This window comes from Zophobas morio, unplaced genomic scaffold (assembly GCF_036711695.1).
Source record: "Zophobas morio isolate AGI-343-1 ecotype UQ-CSIRO unplaced genomic scaffold, CSIRO_AGI_Zmor_V1 ptg000005l, whole genome shotgun sequence".
NCBI classification, from domain to species: domain Eukaryota; kingdom Metazoa; phylum Arthropoda; class Insecta; order Coleoptera; family Tenebrionidae; genus Zophobas; species Zophobas morio.
The window spans coordinates 9,144,550-9,172,523 of NW_026972110.1; the positions used below are offsets into that span (position 1 = coordinate 9,144,550).

The following is a 27,974-nucleotide window of genomic DNA, read 5'->3' on the forward strand; positions in this document are numbered from 1 at the left end:
GAGTTACTACAGCAGATATGTATCAATTTTAAAGTTTATTATTAAGTTCGGGTTTGTGTTGTATTTTATTGTTTGTCTCAATCCTTAAATAAAGGGACGAAGAGTGTGTAACGATGAGCGAACTTATACGTTTAGTGATAATAATAATAATAGTAATGTATTTACCCCCTGTTCAAACGGAATAGTCTTTGATTAAAAGGGTGCCAAAGATTTAAGTGTCAAGTAATGAATAAGTATGAAATATGAAAGAATCACTCATCAAGTTTTGATGTGTTTACACCTTACCTACTTGTTACTTTACCAAGAACAAGGGTAGCGCCATTTTATGAAACTATCTGAAATGCCAAGGATTCTGATCCCTGTAACTACTGCTTGACTGACTCTAAGCCGGGTGAGTATGCAATTCGTCGGTGTATCTTGACCATATCTCCTAGAAATCTTTTAGTACCTTTTTTTATATATTGACAGACCACATCGCGTTTTACCTTGCGAATTAAACATGCGTGAGCCTGTCAAGCCGACCTCCAACCACTAAATTAAGCAATATAAAAAAGGTGTTTTCTGAGTTACTCCAGTATTTAGACAAATGACGATGTAATTCTTTAAATATATATAATAATTTTTGGGGCATGTTAATTTTGTAGAACTGCGTTTGAAATCCTAGCGAACATACAAAAGCACACGGTGTGCATTATTTGTAAACATGGGAAATATGCAATGTTCTATTTAGGAGAAAATTTTATCTTTTTCTATTGTTAGATCGTCAGAACTTATAAAACTGAATAGTAACTACTATATACGTAGCCAGAAGTTTTTCAGACATGCAAATACTAGGTCTTCCTAAATTTCGGAACGTTCTGTAAACTGGTGCTTGGGCAACATTTGGGACTTTCGCATTTAAATATGCTAAACATCAAAGACTTCGTAAATTTTTTGACACGGTGGCTTTGCATACTTTTTTTAATATAATTTGGAATTTTACATTTTACTCATATTTTAATTTCCAATCGTTTGGCAAATAATTGCATACAAAATAAATTGGTCGAAGGTTATTTCGACAGACCTTCCCTCGTCCCTGAAGTACAATAAATAAAACAAATGCAGTTTTTGCGAAAAATTAAAACAGATATATTTTGACTAAAAATTTACCATGCTTACGATAAGTTTAAACCGTCTACAAGATTTCAAAGCATTCGATTGTGCAATTCCTGACTTAATAAATAAAATAAGTTGACTTCATACATTATTTGGTTTTTTTTAGTTTCCTTGTATAACCAATTCTAAAAACTATGAGTACATTGATAAACCACAAGTATAGAGTTACAATGTTTTGGATATTTCAGAGAGGATTTATTCGACAAAATTTTGAGATGACGGCATCAATTTTTTGGGAGGGGATAAACCAATAAAATTTGCTTAACAATGTATCATAACTACGACAACCTTAAAATGTTTGCAAGATTTCAGAGCGTTCGGTTTTGTAGTTACAAAATTAAAATGGCTTATAGGCTCAGGAAGAAAAAAATCAGAAATTCTTTTCAAACATGATGCTGGAACGCTGGAGATGGTTCTTTACATTTTTGAAGTAGCTCGCGCAGCTAGTCCTCTAATAACTTATTAGGTCTAAGATTTTTCTTTCTATTTATTTAAATCAAAATGCACCACTTTTTCGACAAATGATTTTTGCCTTCCCAATGTATACTTTTAATCAATCACAAATCCATTACCACAGCTAAAAGTATGTGAGTTTCTCATCTCTCATTCAAATCAATCTAGGCAGGTCCACAGGAGCCTTCATCAATGAAGATCTTTTAAGTATTTTTCACAAACCAATACGATTATCCTTCTTTAGCTTATAATAAATGACGAAATTAACATTAAAACTAACAAGTTTTAATGCATGTATTGTGGTTTTGAACTGTAGGATAGGATAATGAAATCTTTTCACAAAATATATTGCATCGAATGACAGCGATTCCTGGTTCAGTCTAAGTTAATATTAGTCAATTTCCGAAGGAAACGTGGAATGCGTGTGCGTGTAATATTGTGTGTATATAGCAAACAATTTGGATCGACAGTCACTGTGCCGAGTTCGATGGTCGGAATAAGAACGTTGCACAGGTCAAAGACCCAAAAACTTGGGGCTGCTTCTAAAATACTGATAAAACGCTTCCTCCTATGTACTTCTTGATATTTTGTTTAATTGTAGTTTTAAGGGTAAATAAGATTCATTGCCAAATACTGAAAAGATTCAATTTATTAAAATATTTTTAACCGGGAAAAGTTCGAAAGCTCCGTCAGTCCTCTTCCATACTCTTCCTTTTACATTCGCTTGCTTTGCAGTAAACGGTTCCGGCCAATATTGAACAATATAATTCCACAGCTGCGTACATTAAATTGCAGGCGTCGGCGATTTTGTCTTAAATTATTTCCAACAACGAGAGTTCTAGGACTTGGACCGTACAATGGCCCATTTGGTCAACGGCACAAGGACGCGACCAACCTTGTGCAATTATTATGCACTTGTAATGATGACCGTGTAGGTGGCGATATTGTTTGTCTGACGCAAAGAAGTTGGCGAAACCTGTTTCTTCCATTCAAAGGCTGTTGCTATTTCTAAATCGGTCTCTGTGTCTACCATAGACGAAAAGATAAAAAATCGAACCTAAACCCGCGTTAGCAGTCTACTATGACTGAGAAAACATTCATTATGCCTTAGGAAATACTAATAAACGATTATAATTAACGCAGTCTATCGCACGGGTTTTCAACGAATCGCTGATTTCAGAATTAATTAGACATCACAAAGTAATTATTTCGAAAAAACTTGTACGTAATTATAATTAATGAACATAAATTTATTCAGTTTCGACCGGAGAATTAAAATTAACGCTCTCGTTGATGCTATTGGCACATTACGCGTACTAAACGATGATAATAATAAGACTTTCTGGTGTGACTTCCAACACGAACTAATTTTGAGATGTTAAAGTTACGTCATCGAAACTGGTCCAAAACGTTTCACCACACCAACACCCTAGGTATTATGTAGCTCCACCTAAAAACCCATGTGTTGCATGTTTCTTCGTCTAGCGTTCAGCCCAAGTTCCAAGTTTGTATCGTTGAAAGTGTAGACTTTACAAGGTCGATTTCGCGCATCCGTTCCATCTCACCCCACCTCGACGTGGTTCCAAACCTTTTTTCAAGTTCTTTGACAGCCATCGGGAATTCCGATCTTCCGGTTGCGAAAATAATGCTATGAACATTGATTTCACATAACACATTTACTGGACTAACTACTAGTTGTTGGGATGAACCAAAATAGCATGTTCTATACTCAGTGGAATATGTTCGACGACAGTAAATCCACTTGTGGTATTACTGCTAATTATGCGTTCACCTAATCACTTTAGCTTCGCACTCGTGGTAGGCTCGAAAGAAGGAAAAAATACTGTATGAGAGAAAAATGTAGGTGAAAGCCTTTACATCCGTTTATTTTTTTTTTACACAATTGTATATTGTCTTCCAAACCGAAAGATACTATGAATAAATATCACTGACCACATTGAAAGACTGGGATTAGTGACTAACTTAATTCATGTTTAATCTTATTACACTGTTAATGAGTATTTAGTGAATTCGTGGAAAAATAATGTTCTTTTACAATAACCAGTTCGTTATGAAGTACAGTTAAACGTCAGAATTTATTATTCATGAAGTTAATTAATAAAAGCATAACAATGCCAAACAGTATCCTCAGAGATTCACTGAAGAAACAATGCATTATGTGATTATTCCACCATACCACAACACAAATGCGCATAATTAACTAGCAGCATTAAAGCTGGCAACGATAGTTGATTATTTCAACTCTCTCTGAAGACTTTTAGTTTCAGTTGCTTCAGAACTTTGTAGAATAACGCATGAAAACGTGATCGACATTAATAAAACCTGCGTTTAAATGGCAAGTCAAAAGTAAAAATAATCATTTGAAATATTCAAGAATTTTATTGATTTCCACGTAAATTATACAGAAAGAATATCGAACGCATAAAAAATTACAAATACGCATGGTATAGGAATTTGAATGCACAGAAAGTTTTCTCACTCTATATAGTTTGACGAATTGTAGATGCAATTATCGAAAAATATGCAATTTTAAATTATTCAAAGTGTTTCTGGTATTTCTACTTTATTCTTAAATGATAACAAAGTTAAGGCGAAAGGGTTTTGAGTTACTGAAAACTATTATTCGTACCTTTCTGGTTCAGATTGGTATTTTTATCATTTGTCAATAAATCGAAGTTACGTTCAGTTCAAGCTGATTCTAACATCACACTTAACGATTTAATGGCACATGAATCAACACTAGCACAGCGACAAAGTAAAAAAATATTCTCGTCTTTGGTAGGTATATATCATAGTTCCTTTTTGTTTTTAAAACACGCAATGGAACATAATACAATATTTTTACGAGTTGTATTTAGTGTATTAAAATTGGGGAAAAGTTTAAAGTACAATTCGTAATACAGTACAATTTCACAAAAAGCTAAAAAGAAATAAGAAAGGATTAACTAATTGTTTAGACAGAATTTTGATATCTATTGGAGAATTTAGAGCACTTAGTGAATGTTCACTTACATCCGAACATGCTGCTTACTCGAAAAGTGAACCTTGTGGAAATTTGTACATTACTATAGTCCGTTTACCGAACAGATAGAGTGATCACGTGCTAACAAAGTGAAATTGAACGTATAAAGAAATGCAGCGAGATGTTTGAAAATGTTTTTGCCTGTTTATAAATACATTATATGTTCCTTGTTTTTGGAACTAGATAAGGCGTGATCCAACATCTTTCTCACAAGAAGGAGAAGGAAGTGCCAAACAAATTCTCATGTCTTTCCCTCACTTCTTCTCATCGGATTCTGAGATAATCAAAATCTAAATATTATAAAGGAACCTTTAATTAACTGTAAATTTATTTCATGACATTTCAGTTGAAATGAATTATTATATGGTATCCAGTGGGACGAATCATACTATCATTGCGGATATTTTTATCACTTAATAAAAATTTTACATTTTTACATTAATTTGAAGTGGCAAGTTTTGTGGTAAACCAATGGACCATTTAACATCCAAATTCAACTTAATAAAAGTAGGTATGTGTTAATACTTTGCTGCGTGGAAACGATCTACCGATATCCCTTGGGGTTTAGAAAGATCACGCACCTTCACAACTCCATCTTTTCGAAACGGAGTATATTATAATTTGTGACTGAAATTTTTGGTTGTAGTGTCTATATCTGTCTCTCCAGTCATACGTTTGAAATCTATGCAGTTTGTTTTCATTGTGTAAATTATTAATGTGGCCAGATTCTGACCACTAGTGGCCTATCTAGTCATCACTTAAAAATTCCGGGACTTGATCATTAAATAGAGTAGGCGATCTATTCAGCAATATTGTATCATTAATTGAATTTTTTGTAGTTGTAGTTGTAGCCCAAATGGTCTAGAAACAAATCACTGTTTTCGGTATCCTCGATTTGTACACCGAAGAACTTCAGATAAAACAGAAACCTTGACACATAGATTTTTTTAACACTCTTAGCAAGGAGCGTACCAACTGTGCAGATCTTTCAAGAAGATGCACTGAGAAGAGGGAAAATCAATGCAAGTTCGTGTGTCTCTTTATCTATACAAATGTGAAATCCCTGGTGGCTATCAATAACCACAATGCCTTAGGTGTTTTAATCCTTGACAGTTTTGACATGCATGCGATTCATGTTCAAACGGAAACTGCTGTTCTATGACCATGCATTACTAACAATAAAGTATGAACAACAGTATTCTATCTGTAAAAACGGCGTGTCCAAATTTATGTGAACACTCAGTACATTGTAATAAATATAATTAACTTCCGCTCTTTTTAACTTTAATATCATGATGTAAGTAAAGTGAGGAGTTGTCAATGTTATAATAACTTGTAAGTAATACGTCAAACAAAATATAGTAGCTCTCTTTATTCCCTGTATTACTTTCTCCATTAGTAAATTAGATACAAATTCTGCATTTATTTGTTTTAGCTTAATTTCAATCCGGCATTCGTTAGGATGTAAGGATAAGGGAAGATTAACCTCAAAACACCATATATACGGTTACATATAATTAAGTGAGCTTTACGTTTCAAGCCAAGGGTTAAACATCCTTAAGTTAATTAAGTGGCTGCTACACGTTTTTCCAGTGATCGAAATAAAGGACTTTATAGCACCAGACTTACTTAGATGATGAGCAAGGTGGTTTTAAGCGACATTTCACAATTAAGAGGTTACTAGTTTACGAAAATCACAAATCACCACCAAAAACGACCGACATAAACACAATATCGAAAAAATCTATGAATACAATTTTCAAATTTGCTTATCTAAAATTACTCTGTACCAGTTTTTACTACCTACCAAAAGAGTGGATAAAACGTTGTATAATAAATGTATTAATAAAGGTAAATTAAAAAAAAACTTCCAGAAAATAAAGAAACATGTATATAAATAAATTTTTAATTAATAATTCGTACACGTTACAAAACGTTTCAGCAATCTACTTCTGTCTCTTCCCCCTTGTTATATGAAGTTCTAAAATCTATTTATTATTTGCCCCGTTCGCCTGGGGTTAATTATATCCACACCAAGAGAATACCTTATTCATTGTCGCATAACTGTACTTAAATTATATCTTCGGGCACCGTACACACCCAATACATGTAACGTGGGAAACGAACCTGAACCTAAAGTCATACACGCGAAACTGAAACGTTTTTAAAAATAACTAGAAGAACACTCGAAAATCCAATAATCTGCAACTAATAACCGGTATGCTTCGCCTGTGTAAATTGAAGTTGTGTTGTTTTTAGCAAATAAAAAAAAAACAATGATTTATGACTGCAATTTATTTGCTATCAGATAGAGGATACTTTAATATAAGTCTTATAATAATAATAATATTATACCAAATCTTACGAACATAGTAAAATATTTATCTGTTAATTGGTTTTATAGCCTTGATTAAAGTAAACTTGTGTAATGTGAATTTAACATCAACAAATTACTACATTAAAATCACTCGCTAAGCCAAGTACATTTTTTCCAACGAAATCTATTAATAAATTAAAATGGATATCTCAGGTGTGAATTATTTAATAAATCAAAATTAATTTAACTAACCACTTTCCTTTGCCTATAGAAGTGTAGCATGTTCTGACGACTTATGACATACCTGAAACAAAGATTATTAGATTAGTAATGCATATTAACATAAAAATTGGATATTATAAAAATTCAAAAAAAGCACATTTTTGAATATTTAAGCATCCCATTGCGTTGTTAATAGTCTAAAGTAAATATCAACTAGTTATCTTGGAAGAATTATGTAAACACACTACTGAGATCATTGTAAAAAATATCACAAAACGATATCCAGAATGATAAAACCACACTGATAATGTAAATAATAATATTACTTTACGTATTTTACCGTTCTATAGGAGGAGTACTCTCCAGATGATAAAAACTCAAGGAGCAATAATTCACTGTGCTATAATTAACTAAAAAACGTATACACACATGGGTGCTTTTTAATAGCAAATGAAGTGTAATTCAACAAAATGTTGGTCCTATGAAAAGTATAATGTCTAATACTGCAAAATTTCTACTCGTAACAACGGAATCATTATACAACACACTGCTTTAACTCTTCTCAGTGATCTTTAACGTAAAAAACTTATTGGCAAATAAAAATTAAAAAAAAAGGTCTTATTGTGTGTTAATCTTTCATATTTTAATTCTCTACGGTTCTTTGAGTTGGGAAAAAGAAGTATATTCTTGTACAAATGTTAAAAAAACAAAAATAAATACAAACGTCTGTATGTACACATACTCGTTACACAACATTGAATTAAAGCAAGCTCCTTAAGGCGAATACTGTTTTTGGTCACGCTAAATAACCTTTTTCTTTTCAATAAATAACACTGATTAAGGGAAAAAGTATCTGTCGAAAACCAATAGTTACAGGAACCAATTATAGTTACTGTTTAATTATAACACCACCACAACGCAACAATGTTGGAATGACCGAATACCTAAAATTGACACCAAAAAAGGTTTGTTCTTTCGTAACAGAAATATTTTCACCTCTTTTGTTAGAGTGACGGCATTTAATAAAAATGTGAACACAAAACGTTGAAAACCTACTAGATAACATATCCCATTAGTCAAGAATTTTGACTCATTAACATTAAGCGCACATACTGTCACAAACTTGTTCATCCGCTTGAAACAATAATGACACGGGTTAAAATTGGCGATGGCAAAACTAAATGTACTCTTCCTGGCAAATTGAAAGTGCATCCGAGGCAGTATCCGAGTCAATGTTACAGTATTCCGATTATAGCCCACGGCTCAAGGTTGGCTGTAAATTACAGCTGAATTTGTGTGACTGTGACGCCTCGTCTCACTCCGTTGCATTCGTGAAACAGATAAAATCGAATACTGAATGTACTTAGACCTAATGGTTTTATAATGGTAATAAATCATACCAAGTTTGCATCCATCCAAGATTTGTATGCATCTGAGATGATAATTAGGATAAGTAACTATCGATACTGAAAGATTGATGTGCCCATTTCCTTCGTGGTGTACAATCTAGATGATCATGCGTTGTTGTTGGATGCTAATAAATGTGTCTCTGGAGTGAAAGCGATGGATTTTCTTTAACGGCACACATTCAAATATATTCGCATACGTAAAATGAAACTTTGTGCCCTTTTCTAAGTAACTTAAATACTTTTGCCAAATCGACATTGTTAGATTGATGTATCGATTCTCGAGAAACAAAAAAATTCAACAAAGCAAAACGGACTACATTAAAAATGGTTGTACTACAATTTTATTATCAACGTTTACATGAATTTTGTGATGGTCATTGTGTACCCTTAATTTTTTGTTGATCAACTTTTGTAAAATTAGATGACACATGGATGCTGTACTATTAAAAGAATATTTCTTAAATGAGTTAAAAAAAGAAAGAATGTGAATATCGTAATAATAAAATAGTATAAGGAACAGAAACAAAAATATATACAGCTACGACCATATCAGAATGAGCCATAAATAAAGGATTTCTTTTACAAGATTAAATCAGAAAATCAATACATAAGATGTGTACAGTGTAGAGGTTGTAGGAAGACAGAAATTCAGATACAATATACAAAAAGTCTGTACGACTTTAGCGTAATACACTGAACTAAAATTGGAAAGTGATAGCATTGATCACAGGACGTCGAGGCACAGGTTTTAATGGCAGAAGACTTGAAGTATAGCCAAAAAACTATAACACAAAACAGAAGTATCATAAAAGAGCACAAAACTAGAGACGACGAAAAATAAGTATGCAAAATAGTGACTACGATTTGATTGAGCAAATAATTTCTGCGACTATCCAATTCCTATCAAACAGCTAATGACGCAATTTTTAAATCAAATCATATATTATACAACATTTCTTAAGCTTTAAACGCTAGAAATGTTCTGTGTAAACAACTTCACAGATTGTTGCACCGCATTGTAAGATGTTGGGTTTTTTCGAAAGGTTCAATGTATTTGTTGAAGAAACTTACCGAAAAAAGGGGGAAAACACACAAATTGAACTAGAGTTTAGACAGCATTTTTTTTAGCCCCCAAAAGCTTGAAGCTTATTTTTATGCAGATTACTTTGACAGAATATTTTAATAAAAAATGTAGCATGTTATGCTGCAGCAAAATCTTCTTAACAAAATTACGGGATGACGTCACCAACTTCTTAGTAGGAAGCTTTGATATGTACAGTGTAATGCTAATAAAAAGAGTACTGTTTTCAGAATTTTGTGAAAACTACATAAAGCGGGCTTCATTTGTTCGCTTTTTTAAACATCCTGTATAAACAACTGCAAGAAATAAAAACGGATTACTAAAACACAAACAAGGTCATATTTTTAAGCACGTGTTTAACGAACATTTATTTCATAGATTTTGGCAATGGCGTCCCTACTTTCTCTTAATAATTGTACAATTTGCTTATATACAAGTTTTATTTTCTGCCATAATTCGTAATACGTGTCAGTAAAAAAATGCATACACTATTAAACCACAAATTCAGTAGCACTTCAAACAATATTTACATAACAACTCTGAGATGACGTCATTAAATTTTTGAAAGCGATGAATAGATGAGCTTGTGATTAATGATTTACCACGTTCACAACAACCTTAAAACGTGAAAATTATCACAACAACCCTTTGTAGGTTCCAAGTCCAGTAGTATTTTGTTGTACCATTTTGAATTTTTCCAAATCAATCTACACGGTTATAAATCTACAGGGACTAAAACATAGGAAGCATAGGAATATAGTAGTTTGCACATATTAAAAGAGGATTTATTTGGCAAAATTTGAAGTCAATCAAATTTTTGGTGGGGGTAATTAGACAAATTTTGGTTAGTAATTTACCATCTACGTAATGTTTTTAAAATGAATCTAAAATTTTACAGCAGTCAGTTGAGTAATTTCTAGCATTATCTATAAGGAATTCACGTTCGGTAGATGTAACTAGATTTGGTAACTTTTTTTTTAAGCTCTGTAACTGCGGACATAATTGTTCTAGTGTATAATGTATTACTGGAATGTCAGAAAGTAGCTATCAAAAATGTGACATGTAAGTAAGTAAAGGTCAAATATCGAAAATGTGATGGTTTTGTGGTAATCTGGTGAATCTATTTTTGAACCAAGGAGAAAATCGCATCCCTCTAAAAGCCCAAAGAGCAACCCGCATGTAAAATTTTGAATCTTTTCCCTTCACTAGTTTTTTTAGGAGGACAAGCTTTGATGTCATCATCATGGATCCACAATTTCACCATGGATCCGTTCTGGTATATCCATGTCTTATTCAAGAAAATGAAAAGTAAATCTTCACCACAATCACGCAATTGGAGATAGGTACCGCCTTAGAAATTTGATTCTGGCAGCTATAACGTGTTTAAAATGTGAAAAACTTCGCCTTCGGAAACCTAAATTTATACGTGTAATATGTACAATTATTTTCAAAGCCAAGTGTTTTACCTCTTACAAAACAATAACGATTATATAAAACTTAAAAACCAATTGTAGAACGGAACCAACAAAGCATGTAGGTATATAAATCTGCGCAGTCGTCTTTCTGATTCTGATTATAATATTAACGGCACAAGCGCCGCTGTATCTGTATTATTTTAAAATTGGAAAAACACTCGACAACACTAGCGAACTTTACGGAGAATATTTCTGCCACCAGTTTAACTGTTTCCGTTTTACCCAATTTTTTGAAAACCACGAAATATTTCTTGTTTCTTTTCCTTTAAAATGAGTTTTCTCGTGATTACTTTTATGGAAACTGTTTCCACGCTGTATTTAAGGATTTTCTAGAAACGAAGCGTGTTGAAATCAGAAAAACTTCGTTTTTTCCACACAATTCATATTTGACATTTGAATTAGAAAATTAGACAGTTGATGCCAATCTTAAATTTCTAGTGATCTTAAGATTGCAACTTAACCACAGAAAAGTTTCTGTTAGTTACTTCTACCGAACGTGAATGCTTATTATCTAATAAAAACGTTGACAGATGGCAGAATATAGATGGAGAGAAAAAAACGGGAGACGTATTTTTTCATATTTTAGAAGCTACAAAATTCCAAGAAAACAGAATTACAGATTCGTAAAATGGACTTTATTATAATACACTTCTACCTTACACTCATACAACAAAAGTACGCAGAATTAAAAAATCCTATATCAAAAACTCACGCAATTGGTTTAATAAATATTCGTCAGTTGCAAACTCTTCCAAGACCGTTACTCTTAACGTATTGATTCAATCTACATTTTTAGACGACACAAGAAATATTTTGTTTTGAAAGATTATGGAATCCAGGGATACTTATCTTGGATCGACTTGAATAAGCATATATCTCACGACAAGATAAAACTCTTATGTACCATATCTTAGTATATGCTTCGCTTTTTGTCCTGTTATAAATCTTGCTGGAAAAGCCTCAATTGTCAACAAAACCGGGATTCTTTGACGTCTGAAAACATGACGTTTTTCTCTATTGGACAACAGGATCTAACAAAAAAAAACCACTATTCTTTCAACGTTCCTTGATTACTAGTTTTTTCCATATTTGGAAGAAAGGGAGATTGTATGAATTAATTTGCTTTTATCATTTCTTTAACGATCTTTCACATTCAAATATAACTTAACGCAAAGTTTTATAATTGAAGCAAAAACAACAAATTTTTCGCTGACTTCAAGTTCTTGAAATGTTTCAAAAATTGTTGATACTGAAATGTGCGGATCAAGTAGTAAAAGATTGAGATCCAAATATATCAATTAATTTAGTGGCGCAATAAAATTGAAGTAAGGCAAAGTACATACTTACTTGCTAAAACAGCTTTCTTATTATGGCCTGAGGTGGCTCTTAAAACATGATTTAAAAGTCAATATTTTTTCTGCAGAGCAGTCTCCAATAGAGTTTCCACAATGGAATGTTATGAAGTTAAACTAGAAAAACATCCTATGGAAAGTTGATAATATAATCACCCTATAATTTCATAGTACATGTATAATATTATATTACATCATAACAAGACATGTTTTACTGACATGATTTAAAGCAAGCAAGCACTACCTTCAGATAAAAAAATCAAACAGCATAAGTAACAACTAAATTATGGATTTTCATGTTGACGGGTATGAAACGACATTCTCATAGAATAAGATTTAGTAATTTGTGACGTTATTTTTATAAATCCTCGAACATATACTACAGAAAAGCCCAAAGCCAGAAATCACATTCTGATAGCTTTAGTTTGGAGAAGTAACTGTATCCTGGAATCACCAAAGACGCCTATTATGAGACCAATCCGCCCTCGGCGGTAACATATGAGGAGACTCTACATCCAACGTCCTTGCAAGGATTTCGTCTGGTTTGGTCGCTGTCGCTTATCCTCTACTTGCAATAAAGATAAATTCTCCTAGAAACAAGCGGGATTCCAGGGGACTTAAATTGCAGACGAAGAGCGTCAACTCGGCGCCACATAACACTATCGTATGTCGTTATCAGCTGCAACAAGGGCTGAACATTTTTCTAGTTCCAGTTCCGAACAAATACGAAAAGCCTCTGGCTGTTTTAAATTGTACTGGCATCGTCCACATTTGAATATATTCTGCCATTTGCCGAAGAAAAAGAATCGATAACATTAGGATGTTGCTAAGTAAGTCAATTTCCGTATCGACATCCTACAATATAACGGAGTTATCTTACGAAAGGGTGTTCACTTCCGATCTCCGCAGGATGTTGTCCGAACCAAATTTATCATCGGCTATCCAAATAAGCTGTGTAAGCTGCCACATACTGGAAAAGTTCTCAACAAAAGGGTGAGCACATCACGCTCTCGATTTGGATGATTAAATATATCTGCACACCATGCTGTTATGAAGAAAATGTAATATGTTTTAATCAATAGAGCCAGAACCAAATGTCATATCTCTATTTTGTATTTACAGTTAATGTCACTGTATAATTACGGGACGATGTATGTACACAAACAATATTGTGTTTGCTCACTAAAAATAAACAAAATTAACTCGTAACCATTATCGCGAAATTTCAAAAAGAATATTCAATTTTCTATCAAGAAGTACTCATCCAAGAAAGTGGAAGTATGTAATTATATAATGGGTATCGTATAGGTATTTCTATAATACGGCAGGAGAGAAAGATGACTACAAAAAGCGTGAAAATGTTCTTTCAAAGCAATTTTAGCCCTCATATATGCTTCATCGGGCTAGACCGCAGACGGCAGTTTATTGCACCGCAAAAGACGCAATTAAAATACTTTATCCACAATCATCCTCGCATTATTATAACCCTAGTTCCTAAATTACTTCACTAAACTACATATGATGAGTTTTTAAAAGAAAAAAGAACCATTATTACCAGTCATTTCGCTCATTATTCGTTTTGTTGTTACGAGGAAACGACAAAATCTAATGAAAAATTCTAACCAAATAAAACACCTCTCCACCACCTTTGTCATAAATACATTTCTCAATAGAATTAGAGGTCTAACGATTCTCTGCACGTTCCAGAAAGACGAAAAATTGTTTATACTGATAGTTACTTGAAACTATTTCCATACTACACTTGATATTCTGGTTTGACGGTCGCGTAATGCTTGGGATGTTTGTCGCTATTCGCAGTGGAATATTTTTGCCACTTCCATTCTTCAACGTCTTAATTATAATTTAAAGCGTGAAATAAAAGAAATATATATACAATTCTAACATAAAGCGTCTTCTTACTCCCTAGAATGATTACCTTCATACATACTTTCGCATATTACGTGCTCAAAAACTGTCTTCCAAAATTCTTACCCTTAGATCCCTCACCGTGAACATTCGGCCAAACAAGACAGCTTTATGCACGATGGTAAGATATAATAGAGATATAATCTACGCTACGGTACGCACCTTACGTTTCACTTTCGACGATTTCTTTTCATTATGTGTCATAATGTAGGCATAATGACATCTATAAACGTGAAGGAGACCGTCTCCAAGGCAGCAGAACTCGCATGTGCGGGCGCCGTAGATAGCAATCTTTTTCCTTTTTACCTGTCGTAATTTCATAAGCTCTGGTATAACATGTTGAACTACGTGTTTCGCAAAAATAAAAGTCAGCGCAAACTGAAAGATTTCAGATTTAATTGATCTATAACCCATAGAAAGAACACCGAAAATAAAATACTGAGCACGTAGTCGGCCCATGGCAGCACGAGTCATTTTTTACTTTTCGAAATTACCTTTAACAGTTTCGACATGGCTTCAACTAACCATGCTTCCTGTATTTATTCTAAACGCATTCGAATCTACCATATTTATTGATTGCGCGTGCTATCAGCAATCATTGTATTCTTTGTGAACTATTAAGCGCGAGTAGAACTACAGAATACAAAAGGGGAATACATAATTTAACATAATAGGATGGCGTTTTTAACAAATCTAATTCGGCAACGTTTCAAACTTTCAATGTCGAAAGGTTTGTTTTTTTAATATACTTACAATGTTATTGTAAAATACAGTTCCCGACGAAAAATTTCAAACATCACTTTTCTGTCATGTCAAAAATTTTAATGTAGTCTATGCTTTATTGTCATTATTTCGGACAGCTGGAATGTCAAACTTTCAAAATACCTAAACATCTAAAGGTTGCTTTACACTATCTGACGACTGAATGACATTGACGTCTGAAATTTTTTGGCGGCAACTGTATGTTTGCAAATATAATAATAAAGTAATAGTTATATGGAGTTTCAAAAAAATTTTTGTAGGATATTAAAAGGTATTCTGAATTTGACAATTCACAACTTTGCTGAATAAGTTAGCTAGATACTACAGTAAACCCTCGTTACTTCGAACTCGGTTAAGACAAACACCTCGTTATTACGAACTGGAAGCGAAGTCCCAAACAGTCCACTTATAAAACGAATGCAACTTAATTCGGTTTACACGAAATTCGGTTAATACGAAACTCGAACAACTTTTTCGGCCCCAACTTATAATTTTCATATAAAATCACTCGGTTAACGCGAACAAAAAGTGCAAACTCTTTGCATCGTGCTCAAATACGATTTACTTTATCTTAATGGGTATCTAGTAAGCACAACACAAAAGTATGTCTCTGTGTGGTTTACCGAGTTGTAATCAGTTCGTTCTTATTGTTTAATGTGCTAACGTCCAAAATGGCATAGCAAAAACCAAAACGAGGCCAAAAATCCATTAATATCAAAACGAAAATGCAAACTGCAGTAGCTAAAAAGTTCACCATTCCAAAATCTACATAGTCCACCATTCTGAAAACCCGATCTCAAATAAAAAAAATAGTGTTGGGATCATTTGCGTCAAATTTTTTCGCAAAGTTGTTTAGGAAAATTGATCCATGAAATTTTATATGTATGTAGTACTAGTATTAATGTTCAAAATTTGGTTAGAAATTTAAGAATGGCATTGTTAGAAATCTAATACGAAAAAAAATTCAGCTTAAATAAGTTGTTTTTGTTATATTTGTGTTAAAATGTCAAAAAGTGATTTTCGGTTATGGCGAATTCGGTTAACACGAAATGGTCAAGATCGTGGTCCCGACGGGTTCGTGTTAACGAGGGTTTACTGTATATGTAAACCGTCGTCTTCGCTGATTTGCTATTAAAGTCTCTCCAATTGGTTACAATCGTCCGACTTATCAAAGGAAAATATCAAAAGGTGTCACTCCTTTCTGGAATTATATGAACCTGTAATCCCTTTTTTCACTGTGCTAAAGCAAAATTTGATGTGTCTGAATTAATAACATTACCAAAATGTCCGAAAAGTACCGCTTTGTTCCTCCTTATATAAATTTGATCGCATGGAATTCAAATAATCTTATTTATTCAATGTAAATAGTATACACCGCATTACTATGTCGTTACATTATCGGTCGTTATCTTATAGTCAAATTGTCAAATAGTCAGATATTCAACCGGAATTACCGGTTCCTTTCCCTCCTGATGTAAGCGCCGCCATGTGTCAGTCTTAAGGGATTGGGGAGACTTTAATAGCGAATTAATTTAGACGACGATTTTAAATAAAGTAAAAACAAATGTGGTATTGTATTGAAATAACAGTATGTCCCCGGATTGAGTTTCCTAGAGGATTTCTTTTTATTTGTTTTCCATAGAAAAATACAAAAAACTTTAAATAGTCGAATTTTTTTTAAGAAAATCAATTCTTGTGCAGATTACAAAAAACCTTAACTTCTGTTGTTCATTTAAGCACATTTTTCTAGTTTTAACTAGTTTAATTAGTTATATTAAGCGAAGCAACAACTTTTATTCCTTTATCTTTTTTGATGCACAAATGGATAAAGTTTTGTTTGTCAAAACAATTTTCGTGTGTCAAATTATATACAAGGAAGTTTCGTGTAAAAAAATACAGATATTTTCAATGGCAATCCTATTTTCGTGGGCACATTTTCAAAAAACAAACCAAAAATTGACAAATTATCCTGAACAAACACGATTACACACACTGTTGGTAAGATCAATTTCAAGAAAGCAAACAATACGTCATATTATAGGACATGTTCAAACAAATGAACACTTCTGGTATTTGTAAAAAGAATTAATTACAATGTTTTGTAAATTTTTGTTTTTACTTTCTAGGCGTAAACGAAGGAAGTATTGTAATCGAATCCATTGGACGACCGGCTACTTTTATGTTTTCTCGACATTTTCTGACCTCAAAATTTTTCGTTAATGTCCCCCTAAAAATGATGACTTTATTAAAAATTTTGCCGAATAAATCTTCCTTAAATGTTGTTAAATCACACATACTCCTGCATATGTGATTTAAGAATCCGTGTTGAATTTTAACCCTGGACATCCAGATTTTTGTGAAAAAATTTAAAATTTCATTTTAAAATTTAATTTTAAAACTGTAAAACCGAATGCTCTGAAATCTTGGAAACGTTTTTAGGTTACAGGAAGCATGACAAATGGCAACTCTGCTGAATAAATGTTGTCTAAATTTGATAAAATAGCATGCTTCTACATATGTGATTTATGGAGCAGTTTTGAGTTTTTACCCTTGACATCCAGATTTAAAAAAAAAAATCTAAATTTTATAACAATACTTTATAATTTAGCTTTGAAACTGCAAAAACCAAATGCTGTGAAATCTTGCAACTATTTCATGATAATAATTAGAAGTATCGTAAATCGTCAATCAAAATTCGTCCGTCATTGTACAATTTTCACAAATATCAGCAGAATTTTTAATGCAGGTCGTAAAGACGACAAAGCCAATCAGTTTTAATTATTAACCTCCACTTAAGACAGATATCTCAGATGCCGAGGATACTTTTTGAGGGTAGGCAGTTTGAGTAAGCTGGGCGCGAAGGCCCAGCTGTGTTCGGTGACAGGGTCGGACTCGGGTTGGGTGAAACGTAAGAGCAAAGAGTTGGTTGTTAACATGTTGATGAGAGTAGTGTTGACGTGTAAAATCTCCGGCAGATCCCATGGTATATTCCTGGGCACTGAGGGCGAGCCCAGGTGAGGTGCCTTTGGTCCATGACACAGCAGGTTCGCGAAAAAGGGGTGTCCTGGCCGGTGGTGGCGGTGGTAGCAACCGAATACAACAAAGAATACGTTTACTGGTTAGGTTGGGAGATTACCCGGTTTACAGTGACAGTATGGACGTGGAGGTGTCCTCTTCACTTTGGCCCTGACAGTGATCTTCGAAACTGTGCAGCTAGGGTGATTTTAGGTAACTCGACGTCACCAGGAGATGCGGCGCCGAAGACGACGCTGTGAATTGAAGTCGCTGATCAACGAGGAGTGGACTGGGGGGTGGAGACCCCCTGGGGAATGACCCCACTCTTAATCATTACCGACTGATAAGTCAGGTGTTTCTGTTTTCATATTCATCGCTGGGCCCGAATTGCCGCGGGACCGGACCTGTACAAACTCTCACATGTATGGTTGAGTTTGTTGGCTGTAGCCGTTTAACAGTCACTGATAATGAATATTTGTTGACAATCTGCGTTAACGCCGCTATCTGGGCAAGAATCGTCTTATACAAATGTTTTTCAAATTTATGACTGTTTTTGAGAAAGAACTGAGTGTAGTTAATTAATTAACTAGCCCTCTCTTCTACAGGGAGGAGACAAAATCAATCAAATTTAATTTTCTTTTAGCCGATGATGCTTGTAGTAGAATTCTTTCGAAGTACATATAAAACATAAACAGTCGACGTTAAGCATGTACTGAGAAACTGGGAATATCTAGGTTTTTTCCCACTGGTTATCTGCTTAAAATGTATTTCATATTGACCACGTTTCTGCGACACACCCCCCCCCCCCCTTGGAATTTGCACCCCCGCGGCGCAGGGGTGCGGGGATGGTAATTACGCCACTGGTTTTTATTTTATAGAGGCTATCACACAACGAAAATCACATAATCAAATTTTATGGGTTTTTAAAGGAGGCGGATTGGACGGACTATACTTTAAGGGCGAACGAACACCTTCGACCAATTTTTTCTCTACATTTTTTATGACCACTAAACCATAGGACTTCTGTTCCCACTTTTCTGCATTTCCTAAATCGCTGACGATACAAAAATAGAACTTGGCTTAAAGCTTTCTAAAAATATTTTCAACTATACACGAGTTAGAACTGAACTGTAGAAAGTAAATATACTTTCATGACTGAGTGTGCACAATGTAATCAATTAATTTTCACACTAGACTGAGGTGATTTTGTCCATATACAGAATGTAATCTAAAGTAAAAACTGTAGCTAACAGAGGAAGCACTTGGTATAAATATTAAACGTACTTTGAAGCACATGTCAGTAGACATCTCATAAAAAAATGCTTGTATGTTGCCTACAATGGTGGCAATACCTGTTATTTTATATGGAAATTTAGAATATAAAGCAGAAGCTGCTACACTCACTGACGAAATTCCATGTCTGATTGTTTGCAGGAGACACCAAAAAATTATGTCTTATTAACTAATTCTCGAAGCGTTACTACGTTATGAAGATCTTTTTTTAATTGTAGCCCGTGTGAAAAATTCGTGCGTCTATTCTTCACTGTTGAATTATTCCTTGCAAAAATGTATTTGATATTTTGGAAATAACAAACATTTTAGAAATGCACGTCACTTAAAAACTATAACTGTAATAAAAACAAGTACATAATACATACTAAATTTCTTCACAACAAACACAAATTAAACAAGTACATAAATTATTACAGTAACTAAATTGTAGAATTAATTATAATGAATGGACAAACAGCTCGTTCTTCTAATTTACTACAATTGTAATAAAACCGGACACCGTCCACAGTTCTTATAAACTTCATTAGAACATTTATGTTGCTTCTAGAGTGAAAAAGTGTCAATAAATATCTATCTATATGTAAATAAGTACTTCTTTATTAAGCGTGAACACGCACAGTATAAATTCATAAACAAGTAGTAGCACCAATAGAAAAATTTAAATTTATCAAGAAAAACTTACGACCTTCCATCTCACAACCCAATTTGAAGAATATCACTGCATAAAATCTAGCCTAAACGTGGTGCAGTCACGTCAGCCAAACTCCAAGCTTCGATCTCATCAGGAAACCAATAATTCATTTCGTAAAAAGCGCAAATTTTTTCGCAAGCCAAAAAGCCTCTCAGCCATTCGCTGAAAAGCCAAAAATAAAAAAGTGACGGCGTGACATCAAAAGTTCCGCTGTGAAAAACGACAATTAACGTGGGAGCCCATGATGGAGCGCGAACGGTTGTTGGACAGAAAAACGGTGCACAGCAAAGCGTTTTCTATGAGTATGAAGTTAGAATCGCGAACCGCGAAGTCGCGTCCGACGGGCAGGGATTGGGGGGCACTGGGGCATCTCGGGGGCTCAGTGGAGGGAGCGAGCTCGGGAGCAGTCACCGCGTCAAGGCCAAGGCTGTGAGCGGTAAACAACGTCGTCGTCACCGTCGCCACCGACACACCGGTTCTTCTGTGATGAAAATCGACAACGGGATGGCGGAAACCATTCGTTTTTCATAAGGCCAGAAACAGCACGATTTGTGATTCAATCATTTTATTTCCAATTCAGCTTCTGTAGGAAATGGCGCAGTTAAAAACCACAAGGTTCGGAATTTTGTCTACTTCGTCATCGCTTTCCGAAGATTCTTCCTTCCAGCGAACATGTCGAAAGTGCATAACGATGTATTTGGTAACCGCTAGTTATTTTTAGGTATCGGTCGGTGAATTATAATTTTTACACAGGGGCTCAACAAGCACTTTGTGCGTGTTGGAGATTCTTTTTTTGGCACTACAATTATCCATTTTACATCAGAAGTACTTGCCATTTTTTGTGGTTCAACAGGTATGCATCCTTTTTAAATTAGGACAAATTAGATTCAATTTTTTTTAACCATGCGAATTAAAACACTTTTACTGATTTTACATTCTAGACTTGTTCACATCAGGGATTATCATTATAACTGGTGCATAATTAAACATTTAAACGTCAAATAAAATGTGTTCGAAAAACTTCGAGTAGGCGCTAAAAGTAATTAGTTCTGAGATCTTCGGAATGCGTTGACAAATCGCTAAATAAAATTCAAATTGTTCAAATATTTTCAAATAATCGATATTTTAGTGAGTTTTTTATTTTTCTTTCCAACAAATATTTAGAGCCAACTTTCTACTTAGTCACAAGTTAGTGAGTTTGGCAAAGGGCCTACTTCTATGTTGTAATACAACATTCTGTCTAGTTAAGTTTTGTCAATGTAAAATGAAATTATAATATTGTCGATAATTCTAAATAATTTTTGTTTTAAAAAACTACTCCTAGAATTTACCAGTCATTTTCATTTTCAATATAAATTATCACCGTTAAACTATTATATGGTTAACGATCAGATTTATTTTATGGAATAAAAAATCGCAAAGGCAAATTTTTTAACATTTTTATTTCAAATACATAAACGGTAAAAAAAATTAAAACAATACAATTTGGATTTTGTTTGTTATTTTTACGATTATTATTAACTTTAGTTAATTTTCCTATCAACGCACACACCGTAAAGACTAATGATTTACATAAACATTTCCTAGGCCAAATAAATTTCACATTTTCCAAAATGTATTATTCTAATGTGTTTATATTTATTTTTAGTGCAAATAAAGTCATGTCTTACTTCACTCAATGCAGAAAAAAATGCTTTTTTCAAAAACATTATAACTGTATTTCCAAAACAAATGAAAATGATGGAAATTTCTATAACATTTCAGAGGATTGAGTTTGAATACTTTTATCTGTAGTACGTATACCAAATTTCAATGAGTTCTCATAAACCGTTCTGGAAATATTTAGCTGTATTCATACTTTTTAGTAACCCTGTATATGTAGCATTATTATTCGATGCATACGTAATGTATCATCGCATCGCTGAATAGTTCACAACTTGCAAAAACAAACTTCTTATCCCAATTGGTAGTACTTAAATCAATTTGAACACTGTTATTATTTGCCCCATAAAACCAAAAAAAAAAAAAAATGATACACTCAAATTGCCTTAAATTTAGCTTCTATTCAACTAATTTCAAATAGGCAATTTTGTGATGGTTTGAATTGTGTTGAAAATTATTGGTAACTACTGCCTAATTTTCGCTTTTTTTATATTTGAATGTATCGTGTACATAATACTTTTATCTAAAATTAAATCAAACAAGGTGAAACAATTTTGTATTTTGTAATAGATTTTTATGAAATGTAATTTCAAACTTCGTTCTTTCCTCTATTACGTAGTTCTGCTTCCTATTTCTCCTAATAACAAACGTTAGACCTTGGAACAATTCATGCTTTGTTAGCTTATTTGTTCGCAGATCACGCCCCAAATTTCCTACTTGGACAACAGTTCTTTGTTGCAATGGAGCGGTTTTTTAGTTCTTCAGTTTTTTCTTCGCTTCAATTTTTCCTTTTCTACTTAACTCTTTCAAATCAGTCTCTTACGCCAAATATGTAACCCAGCGAACATTGAGCTCGGTATCATATCAGTTTTCCGATTCACATCAAGTCGAAGATTCAAAAACCCATAAAGGTGAATTTGCCATAGTTTAGAAATACTTACATACACATGCTTACAGCTATTAGTGAAACCCGAGGCACCTGTGCAGTCGCAAGGGCATTACTTCATTCTACCAAGCATATTTTATAATGTTATCATTATCAATCAGACGAATATTCTATTTCAAATAAATTGGTTCACTCTTTTCTTGCAGAGGAGCAAAAAAACTAAAACACGTTTCGTTTGTTTTTAGTTTGTAAAATGTTAAGTAATAAAATTAAGTCGCAACTGCTGAATATGAGGGCAAGGACTGTGGAAAAACTAAAATAAATTGAGTTTCGGGGACATTTGACATTTGTTTTCATTCTCTCTATTTATGAATAATTCCATTACTTTATTACCAATGATACTTCATTTCAAATACAGAATATCTAATAGAGTGATTCAAAATTGGCCTACTAATTCAGAGGTATATTATTAAGTTCACAAGTGTCAGTTCGAGAAAAATCATTAAAAAATTCCTTATATCAATTTGACGTTCACTTACAAAATAGATACAGATTTACAACGGTGAAAAATTAGAATCAGCCCATGCTATGCTCATGTTTTTTAAATACAATTTTGAAATGAAGAAAAATATGGATAGATACATATTGTTACGAAGTACATAAACCCATACGCCGCCCCGGTACGACGCCTATGGGTCTTCTAGTATGTATGTATTTCTTCTAGTATGTACTATAAGTCATCCGTCGGTCGAAGCGGTGTTCGCTAAAGAAAGGCCTGGAAGCGGAATTCGCGATGGATTCCAGAAAGACCTCGATGGCGAAACATCGAGAAGGGAATAGGGGTTTACATAGAGGTCACCATCGGGAACGATCGTTATTCAGCTACTTGAGTCAAGAGAAGTTGCGCCGGAATTATGTTATAATCGCTGTAATAGTTAGTCGTGTAAAGTCTAGTTTGTAAGAAATAAATTGTTAAGTTTTACCCACGCCAATTTTAATCACCCGTTCAACGTAACAATACATATAATACTTCCAAAATTAAAAATAAAATTTGAAAGCTTTCTTCTACATTTGGGTCGAATGATTTTTTAAATAATTTGTTTTTAATCAATAAACAATCCTTGACAACGTGTCAGAGTTAATGCGTCATTTTCGAATCCCCTGTATTGTGTCAAATTAACAATTACCATCAGGCATGAGCTCGAGGGTACGAAAAAGTGGTCTCCCGTTTCCGTCTGTCTGGCGTTTGTTTGTCTGTCTGGCGTCTGTATCCATTTTTATTAGCCACGTGATCTCTCAAACTACCGGACCGCTTGTTGTCAAATTTTGTGTGTATATTGGGAAGATCGTGTAGATGGTAAAACACTAACCAAAGTTGACTAATCATCCCCATCACCAATGGGATGACGTCATCTCCACAACTTATAAGTAACAGTATTTTTTTTATTTTATAGAAGAAGATACTCCTGGACTTGGTGTGTGAATCCGTGTCGATTTTCACCTTAGACATCTAGATATTTGGAAATAAAATTAAAATTGTATAACAATACTTTACAATAATTTAACTTTGAAACTGCAAAACCGTATGCTCTGAAATCTTGCAAACATTTTAAGGTTATCATAATCATGGTAAATTGATGGCGTTATTTCAAGATGTTGCCTGTCTGAAATATGCAAAATATTAAACTCTATAATTGTGTTTGACTTGCATCAAAACTGTTACACCAGTCAAAATCAACAATAGATTCCAACGCCTGTCAAATAAAGGTACTTGAAAACATTCAATCTTTTTGCAAAAATGTTAGCACTCTAAACTACACCCTATGTAAAAACAAGCCAAAGCTTCTTACTCTCTTGTTCTGATTATACATATCACAGTGTGGACAACAATATTTACAATTTCTACTTCAAATATTAATTCCAACCACAAGTTTTTTAAAACTCGAGTATAATGAAGAAAGAGCGGATTCCAGCAGGTAACACGGCAAACCTCCAGTGCAATGATGCACCTAAATCGCTCATGGAAGCAATTAACCTTCAGCTGACCAACTGTACGGTACAAAAAAGGGTTAGTTTTTCCTTCAAATTCACGCATATTCAGGTTTGATACTACACATTAGGTACAAAATGAAACGATCATGGCATTACAAACTCGGCTGTACAGAGGACAATTTAGAAAAAAAAGGTGTAATTGTTAAAGTACATAGCGATAACTAAGGTTTATTTGTTACTTAAACTGCAATCGAACCTTACTGCCTGAAATTAGGGATTGAGCCTTTGCATTACTTTGAAAGTTACCCGTTGTAGTCCGCTCTCTGATTATGAACATAAGTAAAACCCGTCAAAAGTATCAATAGTAAAACGCAATTCAGACCACGTCGAATTATTATTTTCTTGTCGTTCCAATGCGATTTAATATGTAAATTGATATTCTTTTAAAAGTATGAATTCAAAATTGATTTGAAAATTGGTATATTTTACGAAAAAGAAAACATTAGAATACCTGCGAGTTTTTTGTTCATTTACTATTTATATGATCAGTTACTAAGTAACTTTTATGGAGAGAGTATGGCAATGTCACTTCTTCACACATGAACTTATATAGTGTAGGTTTTCTGTATGCCTTAACGGTCTGCATTTTACTCTGATAATGGAAAAGTGTATTACAAAAACTACCAATATGAGACGACACCTCTTTTACACACTCAAATTAAATCGATGAAGGGTTAGGTATATTGCCCACCGCTCGGATCAATGTTAATTGTGATATGTTAACAGAATTATCGAAAGCTCCCAGCCCGTGTCCTTCGCTGACGTTTCCTCCTAACCCAACAGCCAGCGAGTACGATACAAGCCAGGTAAAAGATTCTACAAGTGTTTGAAATAATAATAATGTCATTTGCAAAAACAAAAGAGTTTGTTACACTTTAAACTCTAGAGATTACGTGTCGAAAAGTTATACATTCAATCCGCATACTGACGTGTATACAAGAAATAACGTGTGATTTTTTTCAACTTTTGCTCTAATCGGCCATGACGCGTACATCAACAGTGCAATGAAAACGGCTCACGTAATTGTCATGGCCTACTGTAACAAAAATTTAAAAAATCACCCGATATAATTAATTATAAATCTTACGGATTTAAAAATAAATATAGGTATAACATGTGACATATTTTATTATTAGACAATAAATATGTATTTTTTGTTAATACTTAATACCTATTTAATTATATTACAAACAACTAACTAAAACAACTAAAGATGGTTCTTGCTTTTTGTGTTTTTATGCAAAAATTAAATTTACAAAAGGTTGGTAAATTATCTACGCAATAAATCAGTTCCAAATTTAAACTTCAGAGAGGGCACTTTACTATGTCGATCAAAAGTATGAATTAATAAATAAATTAAATAAACACTATGTTATTACTTTCATTATTTTCATTATCAGGTTTAATAAACCTCACAACAATGCTCTCGGCACGATATTTACTATGGTTCTCAGACCATTCCATCTTATGCACTGCATTAGAAGATTATTAGTTTTATTAGATTCTTTTTTTCGATATTTACACAGAATTCACAATATAAAATTCCCAGCGTGAGTACTGTCTGTTACGTTTGAGAGAACAGCACGTAATGCTTGATAGACGTGACATTTTGAATATTTTTCCTATTATTCCAAAATAAATGAAACACTAGTAAATAGCATAAAACTATTCTAGGAAAAATCGCATGACCTAAAAATTACCCAAGTAAGACAAGTGCATTTATTACGGTCAATACAAAGCCACTTTTTAATCAGTAGGTTATAAAAAACACGGATAAACAAAGTTATCTTAAAAACCACATGTACACATAACAAACAGATCAATATTTGTATACAAACCGCAGAATAGAGAATAAATTTTAATTTCACGTATTCACTGGGTTGATTACAACATATTCATCTCGGTCAAGCAACGGGGTGTCATTTATTACTCTAGTTATTTAAATTATCAAGAATTCTTAACAATCAGCAATTTGTCCGTCTAATCATGTATATGAACTGGATAAAATAATTTCCAATCCACATTTCATGACGTAATTAATATTGGGTATTATGCCACACTATTAGTTTTATTGCGCAATATATTTGCTTTCGTTATGGCACACTATCCACTGTATGTTTAATATTAATGCCACAAGTTCTTTCCTCGTGTATTCGATTATCTTACTGCATTGGTTGGAACAACCATATCAGCGACAACAAATTCTTTGAACTGTTGGTACACAAAATATTTTCTAGAAATTGTCAACAACGTTATCTGCATAATTTAAAAACACATGCACGATATAACAACAAGCCAACAACTTCAATTTGCAGTCTAATCCCATCACTTAAAAAATGTTTAGATATGATGCCTGACCTACACAATGAGAAGTATTTTTAGACATACCGCATACGTATACACGATTTCTCATACGTAACGAAATAGCAGGCTCTTTTTTAAACAGCTTTGGTCGTTTAACAGTAGTAAACATGTTTGCGTTGTGATAATTTCTGGCGTATTAGTGAGTTGATAATGAGCACAAACATCAACAGTTTACAACACATAGATTTAAATCTACTTCTTGTTCTTCGCGTTGCGTTTATAAATTATGAAACGTGGCATGATCTCAGAAAACACCTATGCCGGCTGCTAACTCTCGAAATAGTGCAGAGTACTTGTGACTCATTAGCCACGGAGAAGGTCACATTTTTTTGGGACAATAACCCACAATCGGAATATAGAATCACATTAAACACCTTTTAAAAATAAAATGTTTTTGTTTATGTTATGTTCTCCCGGCAAGCAGTGAAATCATTTTGATTAACCAATCAGCGTTTACAGCAGAAGTTTCTCGGACAATAACATAACTAAATTGCGTGCAAAAGTCGTCACTCTGATGATCTGCGAATTACAAACAATTGTAAATAATATAAAGAAAAAACTGCGAATGGCGAAAAATTCGTTCCCTGATGTATTAATAGCCAATTAAGTCGAAAACCTTTGCTTCTTCGCAATTCTTCATCGAAACTTGCGAAGGCTTGTTCAAAACAAGAATCTTTGTGTAAAATTAGAAGAGTCAGTTGGAAACAGACCATGTTGAATTCCAAGGCTATCATCTAATATGCTATTATTATTATACCCACATTTAAAACACTTCATTGTTAACCAAATAGACCTGAGACGAGTTACAATCTATTT

The 27,974-nt window shown here is 33.6% G+C and overlaps 1 protein-coding gene across 8 annotated transcripts in view; it reads right to left on the minus strand.

The window, feature by feature from the left end:
- LOC135122628 (nuclear receptor coactivator 1) overlaps positions 1–27,974 on the minus strand; it is a 167,097-nt gene that overhangs the window by 92,150 nt on the left and 46,973 nt on the right. For 4 of the 8 annotated variants that reach the window (XM_064046929.1, XM_064046927.1, XM_064046925.1 and 1 more), the window contains exon 3: positions 7,221–7,272. The exons of the other annotated variants lie outside the window; for them this stretch is intronic. The gene's annotated coding sequence lies outside the window, so the exon portion shown is untranslated. The remainder of the gene's footprint in view (positions 1–7,220; positions 7,273–27,974) is intronic. 8 annotated transcript variants of the gene reach the window in all.